The sequence below is a fragment of the Lygodium microphyllum genome, chromosome 12 (assembly GCF_053477565.2).
Source record: "Lygodium microphyllum isolate KBCC chromosome 12, Lygodium_microphyllum_v1.1.10, whole genome shotgun sequence".
In the NCBI taxonomy this organism is placed as follows: domain Eukaryota; kingdom Viridiplantae; phylum Streptophyta; class Polypodiopsida; order Schizaeales; family Lygodiaceae; genus Lygodium; species Lygodium microphyllum.
This window is the reverse complement of record NC_141146.1, coordinates 47,277,250-47,292,620: the sequence shown is the minus strand read 5'-3', so window position 1 is coordinate 47,292,620 and position 15,371 is coordinate 47,277,250.

The following is a 15,371-nucleotide window of genomic DNA, read 5'->3' as shown; positions in this document are numbered from 1 at the left end:
TTCTGGATGGTTTCTCGGGCTATAATCAAGTGCAAGTGCACCCCGACGACCTGCCTTTGCCATGGAGTGGGGTGTATTTGCCTACATTGTTATGCCTTTTGGGCTAATGAACGCACCTGTAACTTTTCAACGCCTAATGTGCACTATTTTTAAGGACATGCTTAGGCGTGAACTGGAAGTGTTTGTCGACGACTTATGCTTGCACTCTAGTTGGGCCGAACACTTAGAGAAATTGAGAGCTATCTTTGAAAGGTGTAGGTTGTACCACCTCTCTTTGAACCCCTTAAAGTGCCAGTTCTAGGTGAAACACGGATGCATCTTAGGGCACGTAGTGTCAAGGAACGGCATTGCCACTGACTTTTCCAAAGTCAGAGTCATTGTTGACTTACCGCCACCTGATAACTACAAGGGAGTTCAGTGCTTCTTAGGACACACTGGATATTATCGACGCTTTGTACTAAATTACGCACTAATTGCTAGACCGTTGTGCAAGCTACTGATAGTGTTCGAGTGGATGGAGGAATGCTAGCGCGCATATGAGGAGTTGAAAAAGGCTCTTACGACTGCACCAATCTTACAAGCCCCGGACTGGAACATAACATTTCATGTACACATAGACGCCTCTAAGTTCGCTATTGGAGCCATGCTATGTCAGCCTGGTGAACATAACTTAGATTACCTGGTGAGTTTTGCCAGCAGGTAGCTCATAGTGACCGAGATGAACTATTCCACGACAGAAAGGGAGGGGTTGGCCATGGTATTTGCGGTAAAGAAATTTAGGCATTACCTGTTGGCCACCCCTTTGTCTTCTTTGTTGACCATCAGGCCTCGGTGTATCTTGTGAACAAGCCTTGCACTACGGGACGCATAGCTAGATGGTTACTCCTTCTACTGGAGTTTGATTTCTCTGTGGTTGTACGCAAAGGAAAGCAGCATTACATGGCTGACCACGTGTCCCACATACCCACAGGAGAAGCTGTTGGACAAGGCATACCTGATGATTTATCGGATGCTCATCTCTTTAACCTGTCTAGAGAGAGATAATTATTTAAAGTTGATCTGATGCCATATCGGGTCGATGACATAGTGCACGTGCTAGAGAACGGACTACCTGAGCGACCCATGGAGAAGGCCAGGCTAAGAAGACTTATCCTTAAAGTTCAGCCATACCAACTGATAGCCGACCAACTCTACAGGTTGGGACAAGACGGTTTATTGCGCAGATGCATATGTGAGCATGAGATGCACGATGCATTGAAAGAAGCACATGGCGGAATAGCTGGAGGACACTTTAGCGGGGACACAACAGCCCGAAAGGTGCTACAATCCCAACTATGGTGGCCCACCCTCTTCCGCGATGCAGCTAAATTCGTAAAGCACTATGATGAGTGCCAAAGGACCAAAGTGCCTGTGTGGAAAGACAAGATGGAGTTGACCCCTGTCATAGCCCGACAACCCTTTGAAAAATGGGGCATCGATTTTGTTGGACCTATCAGTCCTGCGGCACAATATTCCCAAGCTCGCTACATCATAGTGGCAACTGATTATCTAACGAAGTGGGCAGAGGCACGAGCCACAAGGAAGAATGATGCTAGGACCACTGCAAAGTTCTTGTGGGAGCAGGTCATTTCATGGTTTGCCTGTCCAATCGAACTTGTAAGCGACCAAGGCACGCACTTCGTTAATGAGGTGATCGCCCACCTGCTCTCTACCTTCCTAATAATTCATCGGAAGTCCTCTCCCTATTACCCTCAGGCTAATGGCCAAGTCGAGTCCACAAATAAAATCTTAGTCAACATGCTTACGAAGGTCGTGTCTACTTCAAGAAGTGACTGGGACAACAAGCTAATGGCGGCCTTGTGGGCCTATCGTGTAGCTTATAAAATGGCTGTAGGACAGACGCCTTTTAGGTTGACGTACGGAACTGAAGCCATTTTTCCCTTAGAATTCTTCATCCCTAGCTTAAGGCTAGCAGTCCAGGATCATTGGGAGGGAAGAGAGGCTTGGACCAATCGCTTAATGGAGCTAGAGCGCCTAACGGAGACCCGACTCCTCGCCACTCACTCTCTGATTTGTGAGAAGGCTCGACGAAAGATGTGGTTTGACAAGCATGTCAAACAGCGAGACTTTGAACAAGGGGACCTTGTTCTGCTATACTCTGTAAAAGGACATAAACAGAAGATGAAGTTTTGGGGGCTAGGGCCTTTTAGAGTACGCATGATTGGTAGAACAGGGAATGTTGAGTTGGAAACACTTGAAGGTGAAGGAATAGGCTTTTTTAACGGCAGTCGCATAAAGAAGTACTATCCTCCTTCCCATCCATTACATGAGCCACCCATGCTAGAACCCCCAATGAACTTCTGCATGGCTACTATAACCGACCTTACAGATCAGGAGGAAGAAGCAGTGGAGCCCGCGTATCTACGAATCACAGTCGCAGCAGGAGCGATGTATTCTTTCGATGCCTTGATTGATGAAGAGGCCGACTACAACATCTTGACGCATGACCATTGGACATGCATTGGTCAACCGAAACTACAGCCCACTAATGCCAAACTCACCCCATTTGGGGGTACTGCTTATTCACTCGTAGGGAAGTGCAAGGTAGTCGTTTCCATCGAGTTTGAAAGTTTACCAGCTTTCTTCCATGTGTTGCATGACACTAAAGGAGCCGATAATGTGTCACTAGTGGGTCGCACTTTCAAGAAGCAAACGAACTGTAATGTGGATTACAACCTAAACCGCATGCATCTTGCTATCGGCAATGTGCGTATAGTGACGACTTTCAGCAAGGGCTGTCATGATTCCTCCACCACTACGAAGCCATCGGTAGAAACCCCTACGACCACACTCTAGCCCAAGTCTAAACAGAAGAAAACTACGGCCTCGTGCCAGGCTCTCAACCCCAGGCCCAAACCCACCAAGAGTACTCACAAGGCCAAGGAGTCCAAGCTTATGTGGGTGCCAAAATGGCAAAGACCACATCTGGGTGGACCACCCAAACGTGATCCTAAATGCCCATCACGGCCTAAGAGGCAGTCTAGACGCTATCGACGTAGCCACACAACCATGCCGCGATGGATCCCTAAAGATCTCTTGCGAGCACAAGGATACTACGAGGGCAATCCCTGGATTTGGGTGCCTAAAAATGGCCAGCTAAAAAGCTCATCTACAAGCAATCTCACCCCAGTGAGGGAGGCTTGCACACGTGGTGCCCAGAACATAGTCAGCAAACCATCGCCAGCTATGGCTAGTAAGCCCCAGCTCATCTATCGACCAAAGCAAATCCCACAAGCCTTAAACTTACCTAATCCAGAGAACTTAAAAACCCCTATGACTACTAACTCAGAAACCAGCACAACACCCATGCCCCCAGAGCTTCCTACAGCACCTCAAAGTGCTTCGGAGTGTAAAGCCCAACCTGTGACACCAATGATAGAGTCACCACTATCTAGCCCAGTTGCACCATCCCCACCAGCATATCTTAAACCTTCCTACGCGATACGACCTTTCCTCTCCTTGGCTAAGGACCTCACCACGGCTTCCGGGGATGACTTAATAACCTGCATCAAGATGTTGGACGAAACTTTCACTACATTTGCTAGAAGTTATGAGAGGCTAGACCTAGGATTTCTTGACAAAACACTTGCTTCGGATGTTCGTGCATTACCATGCACTTGGGAAGAATACGAACTTATGACCATCAAATTTCCCAAAATTGCTGCCGAACTAATAGCGAACGACGAAATCTCAAAGGAGCAATCTGCCCTCAGAAGACTAATCACTTCATATCGTAAGCCTCCTCGTTCTGTTCCTGAACATGAGTTACAAGAGCCCACGCAGATGGCAAGCTCGCCTTCCACATTCTTGCAGCAGTGGTTTGCTCTGAGAATCCAATGGGAGAAAAAAGGTTGCCGGATAATGACCAATGCTGAGAAACACCGGGCAGTTAAAACCATCAAATATGATGCTACTTATGTGGCACCTATCTCGTTTAGGGTTTTGGCCATCACCCGCAATCAACATTTAGACGACCATGTGCTCGCTCACCCCTACATTGACCAATTCCTCACGGAAGAGGAATTACATGTTGCCAGCCGCCTTAATACTGGAGATCTCTTTCATGATGTCTTGACCTACATCTCCCAAGTCTCCATCCAACCGTCTGCTCTTGATTGTCATGCTCAACTAGAATACAATCCAAAATTCTACACGTGGCTTCTTCACACATAACCCCTACCCCAACAGGCCCAAAGCCCTTCACCTTGTAACCCCCAATCCTAGGAAGGATTCTTTTCTAAGCCGGAAGAGGAGGGGGTAATGTGGGTATGTGGTAAAGGTGAAAAGAATCAAATAGGAAATGAATAAAAAGGGGGTACAGTAAAGCAAAGGTAGTGAAAAGCATAAGCATATAGTATGAAAAAATGGCTTCCTTTTAAAAAAAAATCATTCAAGAGCTTTTATTTTCACATAAATAGCAAAGTGATATGTGGAAAATGCTAATGAAAGTTACGAATTATGGCAGGAGCAGAAAATGTCGCAACAAGACCATGCCCATCGACTCCCATTCACAAATGAGGAAAGGGAGCAGTATCGCATCCATCTAGAGAACCGCGCCTTCGGCTAGCTCAAGTTCCGAACCATCCACAACATTGAAGTCATGGTGGCCAAGGAGGAAGCAGCCAAGAGGGTAGTGGAACAGTGCAACCTTACAAAGTATATTGAAAAATTCTCGTAGGAGCCGGATCACTTAAAATGCGTAGAATTCCTCAGAACATACAATCCGGACCAAGAAGGTGGCATTGTAACAGTGGGCCGCGGAGAGGGTGCAAAGCAGGTGCAAGTCCGGTTGGATCCAGCCTTGGTGGAAAAGACTTTGGAATTGGTACCAAGGACAGAAAGGAGACAAAAAAGGGATGTTTATGCCTTACTGAAAATGAAGAAGGAAGAGGTGCTCACGAACGACTGCGTAAGCATCCAGGACATCCCTGACACAGAAGCCAGGTTGCAGGCCAAGTTGGTGCACGTGCTCTTCTCCAACCAACGTTACAATTCCTTAATGCATCTAATTAGTGTGCCAGTGATGGAGAATGTAGCAGCCCACACCCTAGACGAGGTGGATTGGAATGGCTACGTGCAGAAGACGATTGATCAAGCGGCCAAGGCGCTAGCCCTGGGAAGTGCACCAACAGGAGGAGAATCTCTGGCTTCTAAGGTTATGGAAAGGAAGAAAGCCTCCTCCAAGGCCTCTTTCATCGGATACGGAGGAGTCTTGACTGCACTCATTCAGGAGGCAGTAAAGGAGGAGGAGGAGGGAGAAGGAGAAATGCCGGAGAGGTCGCCTCCTCGCCAAGACAAAGACAGGTCCACCGATAGAACGGAAACAGAAGAAGAAGGGGAGGGACAAACTAGTAAGAAGACAATTAGGACAATGAAGAAGAAGGCGGCCCAGAGGAAGAAGAAAAATGACGAAGGCAGGAAGAAGGAAAGGGAAGACTCGGAAAGGGCGAAGAAGGAATCCCTAAAAGAAGCAAAGGAGAGAGAGAGAACAAAGAGACAGGAGGAGGAGAGGGAAAAAGAGGAGTTGCAGAAAGCAAAGGAGCCGTCAAAACAAGAAGCAGAAGAGGAGAAAAGGAGGGAAAAAGAACAGAAAAGGAAAAAGAAGGAGGAGTAGAAACAAAAGGAGGAGGAAAGGAAGAGAAAAGCGGATGAGGAAGAGGAGGAGCTACGAAGAAAGGAGGAAGAGGACTTGGCGGAGGCCACCCGCCGATCCATTGAATAACAGTGCCGAGCAGATGAACTAAGGAACCTGAGCCTACGCAGAGACGAGGAACCAAGGTCTAGCACACAGGTGCCAAAGTTCGTGCCACCTCCAGTCCCTGAAGGCAAGGGCAAGGCCCCGCTCCATCCGATCCCTACCCTCCTGGTGCCTTCCGCGGAACTCATCACCATCACCCCCAGCATCCCCACTAGCACAGATGTGTCAAACTTCGTGGCGTGGATACAGTATTTCATCAACAAGGAGATGGGCCAAGGGCAGAGCACGGTGACTACGGCCACAGGTAGAAGAGGCTAGCCACGGATGCAGAGTCCAGGCAAAGAGCCCAAAAAGCAAAAAGTCGAAGCCTCAACCTCGCCCATTCACACAACGATGACGCCACCGGCTAATTACGACAAATACGTCGCCGAGCTGCTCTCCCAATTGGAGAGAGCGAAGGAGGAATGCAAGATAGCCGTGGTTGAGTTGGCAGCCGAGAAGGAAACAGTGGCTGCCTTCCAGCTGGACAAGACAAGAATGATACCCTTGCAGGAGCGCGAGATTGCAGATCTGAAACAAGAACTGAAAGCTAGGGATGAGAGCGAGGAACACTGGAGGCAGCTACTCGAAAACGAGACTCAAGAGTTAGTAAACATGTAAAGAGAGCACAAGCTCTTAATAGTGCAGTACCAGGAGCTTGCTGCGTAATCTGCTTAGATTGATGCACTCGTGACGGAGCTAAATGCTAGGGATGAAGAAAGAAAATGAGGCATGGAGGAGCAGTAGGAGGAACTCAAGCGCCTAACAGATCAGCTGACCTTTGAAAGAGGAGAACAAGAGAGGCTAGTCAGGGAACTAGAGGATTATGAGCAGAAAATCACGATGCTAACCTTAAGACAGGGAGAGGGCTTGGAAGTAATGAACAAAAGGGCAGAGGAGTGGGCTGCGCACAACGAAAAGAGGATGAAGACATTGGTGCGGCGCCTTGCTCTGATAGAAAAGGAGAAAATCATCGCGGAGAGCAAGGCGGAGGCAGCCCAAGTGGCCTTCAGTACTCAACAGAAGGCCTTCCTCGACACTATCCTGGACACCACGCACGCAACACAAGGAGAGCCACTGGAGACAATGCAAAGGAAGCTTGGCATGGCAAGAAGAGCCCTATATGCTGGACTACAGATGCCACCATTACCTGCGGAGGTTAGGCTGAGTTTGGATGAACAGCGAAAATACCTAATGCTGGCCGGCCTAACCCCCCAGGAGATAGGTGCCCTCGAATTCGAGGAAGAAGCAGCACACGCAGAACGGCAGGGGGAAGAAGCAGAGCTGGAAATCGATGTGAATCGATTAAGGGAAGACATAGTCTCACAATCCCCCTCGCCGCAGGCCCAAGACCCGCCACAAGAAGACCCAGCTGTAGAAAGAAAAGCCATCTCTAAAAAAAGATGCAAAAAGCTAGTGGAGGAGGGCAGACAGAAACTGAGAGCCAAGCTAGCCATGCTACCGTCCGCACCTCTTACTCCATGCCCAGATGATCTTCCCGCAAGATTCCACGCAGAACTGGTGGTGTGGGAGGTACAAGAACTAGGAAAGGATCCATTCCCCTTCAGTTTCCTCCTACCCAACAGTCTGCGGAGGATCCTGCCTCTCAAAGTGATGGATGAGGTGATTGCGGTCGGTGACCGGTTGGGGAAAAAATGACTGGAAGAGCGAGAAAAGACCCCAACCTCTTGGGGCACCGAAGTGGCCGACTACTGGCAAGATAAGGTTTTTGAAATCCCCCACACTGTACAAAACTACAAGAGCCAACCCCTGTGGAGGAGGCAAGTATGCAACATAAGCATGCTCGCCTAGATAGCTTTTTGAAATACCCTGCAATTCAAGCAAAACGACCCTACCTACATGGCGTACCCTCAAAGGGTAGGGGTAGATTTTGATGCCACCCTCCACGGGCGGTATGACTTTCCCGTCATTTATAACTCCACTATAGTATCCTTTGAGAACGCCCTTCTTTTTACCGCAGAAAGCCTAGACGAGTCTATGATGCGCTTCCTTGCGGACTTTTCCTCATGTCCTGACCCCGCTTTTATAACCACTTGTAATTATCTTAGGTTACTTAGGCTACTTCTTAAGCAAGACCCGACTCCACAAGAGCGTGGCCTACCTCCCCTATTCTTTGACCCTAACGCTATAGATAACTGCGCCATGGCTCGTCTCATGATGAGGGCTAATCTCCTTCCCTCTTTTTGCCTAGCTCTCCTAGAGGACATGAACGACAGCCAATTCACTAGATGAGACCACCTCTTTCTCTCCACTACCTCCCTTCATGTCCGCATGAATCTAAAAGATTACATGCAAAGTTGCCAGTTTTTGAGCAAGTCTCTCTGACCCCCTTCTCCTCCTCATTCCGATCAAGACAATTAAGCCTGTGTATCATTTCAATCCACCAAAAAAAAGAAAAAAAAAGAAAAGGAAAAGAAAATAAAAGAAAAGCAAGGACGAAAGCATTACAGTCACTGCACCTAGGGTTCTCCCTAGCCCCCTCCCCCACTCCACGCTTAGGGCACATCAAGGGCAAGACTTTCAGACCTGTCACCCTAAGGCTCACACCGCACCTCCAACGAAGCACAGGCTGGGTCCTCAAGTGTGGGACGTTACCAAGGGCTTGCCCAAGGTTAGACCCATCTCCCAATTCCACTGCCACGAGCACCACACACTACACGGCAAGTACACACACCCCTTAGGGAGCGCACAACTTTTCTTGCAGGTTATGTTCGACTCTCAAGAAATGGCTACCCGCGGAAGAGGATCACCCATGGCACCCTTTAATGACCCAAAAATGTGTCGGCATCCAGCCATCCGCCTGCTGATGGCCACCATGATCGAACCAGGTCAAGGTAGAACTGCCATTGGCATAGATCTTGGAATTGCATCATCCAAATATCCATGCCCAACACCTCAAGATCCACGGATCGCTTATTGATTCCACAAGCCTAAAGACCTTCAACTCAAAACTGAAGACCTTCAACTCAAAGACAAGGATCTTCAATCAAAGCCACGGGTTTTCAAGACAAACAGCGTTCGAGGGGTTTCTCCAGAATAAATCCCTCCAATACCATCATCCTAAGGGATTGCTTATTGCTTCAAGCATTTCTCATACTCAAAAGACGACCGGCTACATAACCAGCTCCACAACCGTGTGATAGATGCCGAGTGTCTTCATGGAACCTAAAGCACGCCGAAATCTTTCGGTCATCGTCCCCAACCTCCATCACCTATCAATCCCCCAACCACCCACCTACCTGTTTCGCCTAGCAGCCGACCTAACTAGCCACTACGTCCCATCACAGTGCCATGGGACTGGCACTTGGCTAGGAGGGGGTAATGTTACCGTGTTTCCATAGCACAAAGGAGCGGAAAATGGAAAAAAAGGGAAATAGCAAAAAAGGTGCATGAAAAAAGCAGAAAAAGACGCCTTGACCGGCAACCAATCCCTAAAAAATTCAAATGTTTGGGCATGACCCTCAGAAAGCTTCAATGTCGGGCCAAGGCAACGAAAGAGAAAAAGGCGCACCATTAAAATGCGGAAGCGCCCCTGAATCTGTGTAAAAGAGTGCCAGGCTCGCTCCTGTGCAAACTGTATGCATTAGTTGGGAATAGGATAAATTAGAATGGTGGGAAATGGGAAAAAGGGCCTAGGCTACGGCCGGCCATGTAAAAGAGGGAAAAGGGGATGACCGCCCAAAAAGGATTTAGGGCTTTGTATATAAAGTTGAAAAGTGAATGAGAAGCTCATTCTTTGGTGTGTGGCAAAAAGAGTCTTCTCCTTCCTCTCTTCTTCTCTCCTTCTTGCTTGTGTGTGCTCTTGAGAGAGGGAGTGTGAGGGTGTGAGGGAGTGAGTGTGTGTGAGAGTGAGGGATCAAGAGGGTGAAGCTCTTCACCATCTCCTCTTCTCTTCTTCTCTTCCCTTCTCTTCTCTTCTCTTGCGCGCGTGGCTATGGAGGATGGAGCTTGGAGATGGAGGGGGCTTGAGGATGCTTGAGCTAGCATCAAGAATCGTGGAGCTACCGGAGTGCAAGAGAGAGGAGGGTACGCGATCGAGCATCAAGGTAAGCTCACTACACTTGTAGGATCGACGGCGCGTCGCCTAGGTGAGAGATAGCCATTAGAGCTCGCTTGGAACGCTTGAAACAATAGGCGGTCCGTGGGTCTTAGCGGTTGAGCGAAAGCTCCCACATCTAACATTTAGGCCCAGATTCTTGTAGAAAAGTACATGTTAGGTCTTAAAAGGCCTCTTGTAATATAAATTTTTTAATGGAAACATTAGCTAAATTTAACAAATGGATATGGAAATTTGAAAATCTTGGCTAAACTAAAAAAGCTTGCCATTAAATGCTTGTAGATGACCAAATAGTAGTCTCTCAAGTTGAGTTTTGTGTCGAAGCCTCTATCATTGCAAACTTTCTAATAAGCATAAAAGATACTAACATTTCCAATTGTCTAGAATACTTCTAGAAAAACGTGATTGTTTCAAATATAATAAATATGCCAAAACTGTTGTTGCTAGTCTATAATAAAGTGTAGCTTTTCTTTGGCTAATCTCTATATTTTCAAAAATTTGAACACATGCACTGTCATGTGAGCACAAAATTCAAAGTATTCAATATAATATGAGCATGAAAATGAATCTAGACTCTTGTGAAATCTCATGCGCACACATCTACTCTCTTGAAACAATACTTGTATATGCTTATTTGTGTCGAAGCCTCTATCATTGCAAAATTTCTAAAAAGCATAAAAAATACTAACATTTCAATTTGTCTAGAATACTTTTAGAAAAAATTGATTGCTTGAAATGTTATAAGTGTACCAAATTTTTTGGTGCTAGTCTATCATAAATTTTAGCTATTCTTTGGCCTAATCTTTGTATTTTCTAAAATCTGAACACATATAGTGTCATGTGAGCACAAAATTCCAAGTCTAATATAATACGAGCACGAAAATGCATTTATGCTTTTGTGAAATCTCATGCGCACACATCTATTCTCTTGAAAGAATAGATGTATATGCTTACTTAACACCTTGCTTCCCTTGTTCATTCATGATGCACTCCTTTCTTGTCCTTCTTTGGTATCAGAATCTAACAAACTTGCTCATATTTCTCTTCATTTCTTAGCAAACCTTCAAACCTTCAACATCATGATCAACTTTTAGTACTCTTTTTCCATTGTCGCATAGTACATGGGTTTTTAGCATGGCACATAACATAGGATTGGCATACACCTTTCAATCACATCTCATAATGTGTATTCATTGTGTACTTGCTTGAACTAATATAGGAAGATCAAAGTCTTTTATTGTTCTATCTTGAAACCTCATTGAATATGATGCAAATCACCCATTTCTATCATTTCTTACATGGATATCTAGCCAAGGGCACACCATTTAAGCCATTAGACATCTAGCTAGTATGTTTCAAAGAACTTGTGTCCAACTTTCTATATATCTTGAACCGTCAAAGAGAAAGGAGCGAGTTTTGTGGTAACTTTTTCTTTCCAATCCCTCAAACATTGTTCCACTTATTCCATCCCTTTTGCTAACACTACCATGCCACTCCTACCACCTCTCTCTCTTTCTCTATTTATCTATATATATACATATCACAAATGCATTGAAGCCTCTCTAACTCCCATTCTCACTCACTCTCACTTTCTCATTTCTATGCAACTTGTCTCTCACTCTCTCTTGGTGCTCCATTTGTATTAGTCTCCCAAACACACACACACACACACTCTCTCTCTCTCTCTCTCTCTCTCTCTCTCTCTCTCTCTCTCTCTCTCTCTCTCTCTCTCTCTCTCTCTCTCTCTCTCTCTCTCTCTCATGCCTAATGTGCTATTGCATTTTCCTTTTTTAGCCTTGCTTCATCATGAGAATGTCCAAGTTGTCATTATTGTAGGCATTGGTTGCATATTTTCTCTTCCTCCCTCTCCCTCTCCCTCCCCCCTCTCTCTCTCTCTCTCTCTCTCTCTCTCTCTCTCTCTCTCTCTCTCTCTCTCTCTCTCTCTCTCTCTCTCTCTCTCTCTCTCTCTCTCTCTCTCTCTCTCTCTCTCTCTCTCTCTCTCTCTCTCTCTCTCTCTCATGCCTAATGTGCTATTGCATTTTCCTTTTTTAGCCTTGCTTCATCATGAGAATGTCCAAGTTGTCATTATTGTAGGCATTGGTTGCATATTTTCTCTTCCTCCCTCTCCCTCTCTCTCTCTCTCTCTCTCTCTCTCTCTCTCTCTCTCTCTCTCTCTCTCTCTCTCTCTCTCTCTCTCTCTCTCTCCCCCCATCTAATGTTCTATTGCATGTTGCTTTATCAACCTTACCTCATAATGAGAAGGTCCAAGTTTCCATTGGGGTAGGTGTTGGCTATCATTGCACATGCACCCCACCTACCAATTTTCATTGTCATCATGTTTATCGTCAGTAACACTCATGTCACACCCACTATTGCCAAGTCTTAATATCTAAATAAAATTATTTAACTTGAATGTACAACTTATACTTGGTAAGAAGGTCTTTATATTCCAAAACCTATGGTCATTTTAGTATACTATGATATATAAACCTGCATATTTTTAAGGTTGAATTAGGTGCTATCATTTTAGTTAAATATGACATGTAAACTTGCATATTGTTAAAGTCGACATATAAAGAGATAGGAGAGAAGTGTTAAGAGATGGTAAACATATGGCAAACAAAGTGAGATGTCCAAACAAGCAGGTAATGATTCAACAAGAAGTAATATATTTGAGAGGGTCATGCCATCTATAGGCCCAACATAGTCAACACATACACAACAACACATGACACTTTACTAATAAGCATGCAACAACCATTTATAATGGACAAAAATGCTAAAACTATAACTATAACTACAAAAATGGTAACAAAGATCTAAAAACCTAGAAAAGAAAAACTTTTCAACATTGTGTTTGTAAAATGAAGAAAAAAATCAATTGCACATAAATGTATAATTTAACATTAAAAACAAAAACTTTGTAAGATTGCATTTGTAAAATGAAGAAAAAGATCTCTTACAAATGTATGATTTAGTTAGCATTAAATGAAAGTTTGATGGCTAGGAATCAAAGTTCAAACTATAAGATTAAAAGATCAAACTTCTCCTTAATCCGACTTCAAGGGAAATAAATATAGAGTCTGAAGTCAACAAGGGATGGCATAGAATATGGGGAGATCTCATATGATAAAGAAGCCAATTTCAATGAGATTATGTGATCTTAAAGAGAAGATGTAAGTAAAGTGGATTGAGGTAGTTAAATAGATGGAGAGGGTAGTTAGATAGATTGAGAGGATAGGAAAGACAATACAAACATCTAAAGATCTCATTCTGCATGAGACTATGTGGAGGAATGAAGGAGGAAGGGAAGTAGACTATTCAATGTTCTAGATTAGATGAATCTACCATCTCAAAACTTGAAAACCTAAAACCTCATGAAACATAACATAAATTACATATAAGCTCGCATATATATTAGGAAAATACTAAGTTACATAGATATACACGCCCATATCTCATGCATATATACAAAATATATACAAATGTCAATTGAAAGTAAGGTTTAGTGTATGAGGAGACCTCATCAAGGTTGCTACAATAGTTACAAAGATCTCTACGAGTTGAATCTTGATTTTTTGACATCATCATTGCATCAAAAACATGAAAAACCCAAAAATGACTCTTAAAGCTCTAAATTTTCATAATGGGTGAATGAGACCCAAAAATCTCTCTTTTTTGTTCTCTTCTATAGTTTTACAAACAATTATGTTGCTTTTGTCCTCAAATAGTAACAACCATCTTTTTTGGGCTTTTGCTTTTCTTAGGTTAAACACCTTACATTCTCTAATTATTATGTAACATCTATCTAATTAATATTAAGGCCCAAACTCTCCTTCAAACCTTACAAAATAAGTATCTTGTAAAAAAAACTATAATATATAAAGGTTACAAACATAAGAAATATTCCCATAGTATAAATAATAAGCTTATCAAAATCAATGATGATCCATGCATTGATGGTGCATCCCAACTAGTCAACACAAAAATTATTGTATCTACAATACTTGAGGTACTAACAAGACATTGCATATGCATGAAAAAATCAGCTATTATGCAAAAAATATAAAAATAATAATACTATCCACAAAAAGAAATTTAGGAAGTAACACATTATTTTTAGAAAATTATATCATAGTAAATATCAATAACATTGCCTAGGGGTAAACGAGAAATTGTTCTTACTTGATTAGAAATAAAGCAAAACAACACAGTGGTTAGCCATATACTAGTACTATCTTATGTGATGAATTTGCACTAAATAAATAAGGAGAAATAAAAAACATAATCCCCAATACATTAAAAAAAGGTAATCAATATGTTCTACCTTAAGTAGAGAATTCACATATGTTAAGCAATGTTATGGTATTTAATTAGATTGGATTTTATGAAAATAAGATGTTATTTATTACATTTATATTGTGGATATCATTATTTTTGAAATTTGTTTCACAATAGTGACTTATTGCATGTGTATTTGTGTGGCACTAGTTGCATTATACTAGGCAAATGGGCAAGGATTTAATGCGTTTTGTATTTCTAATGAGAAAATTATTAGTACACAAAGTGATGTAGATGTAATGATTTTCTTAATTTGCCAATGGGGCATCACTATAGATGAATAAAAAAAGTCATTCTTTGACTACTAATAATGTGTTGACCAAAAGTATAAAACACATTATGTTTCCACATATTTGTCTAGCTCAATGCTGCATTGCCACATGGATGCATGTATAAAAAGTCACATGTGAACACCAAATAGAAAAATAATAACAACATCCATAAGATATATTCAAAAATTAAATAAATCTTGTTTTCATAGAATCAAATCAAAGTAGATATCGTAACATCAATTGAGTATTTTGGAGGAAGGCATTCAAGGGCATTATGTAGAAAATTGTTACATGGAGCAGATTTGACAAGCTTGAGATGTAGCAATATTGGCATACTACAAAGATAAATGAGTGCACATTTCATAGACACTCCCATCAAACCCCAATAGGGGTGCGTGGCCTACAATACCACTCTAGAGATCCATATGTAATGGCAATGGTTTCATGAAGATAAATATTGTTGGCTTACTTCCAAATAATATATAGATGTTGATGGGAGTCTTCATATATTAACCAAGGCACATATAGTGGGTAGGAACCATGGATCAATGGGGAGCATCCATATTATATTAGGGAGGATATGGAGGGAAAAATCCCTATCTCTCTTGGTTATTTCTAGCTCTAGAGAGGCACACATGCAAGGAGTAACGTTGAGTTCAATGCAATGGCTAAGATATATTCTACTCCACAAATTCATCAAATTAGAAATAAGCGAATGCTAAGGTATCTTTCTCTTAAAAAATTCATCAAATCCAAAATAAGTTATTATATATTTCAACTCTTACTTATGCCACCATAGTTGGTGTGACTAGAACTACTGAATCTTTATTTGATCATGGATTAACATGAAGGGAGTAGTTTAGAGGAATACATTCAAGGGCAC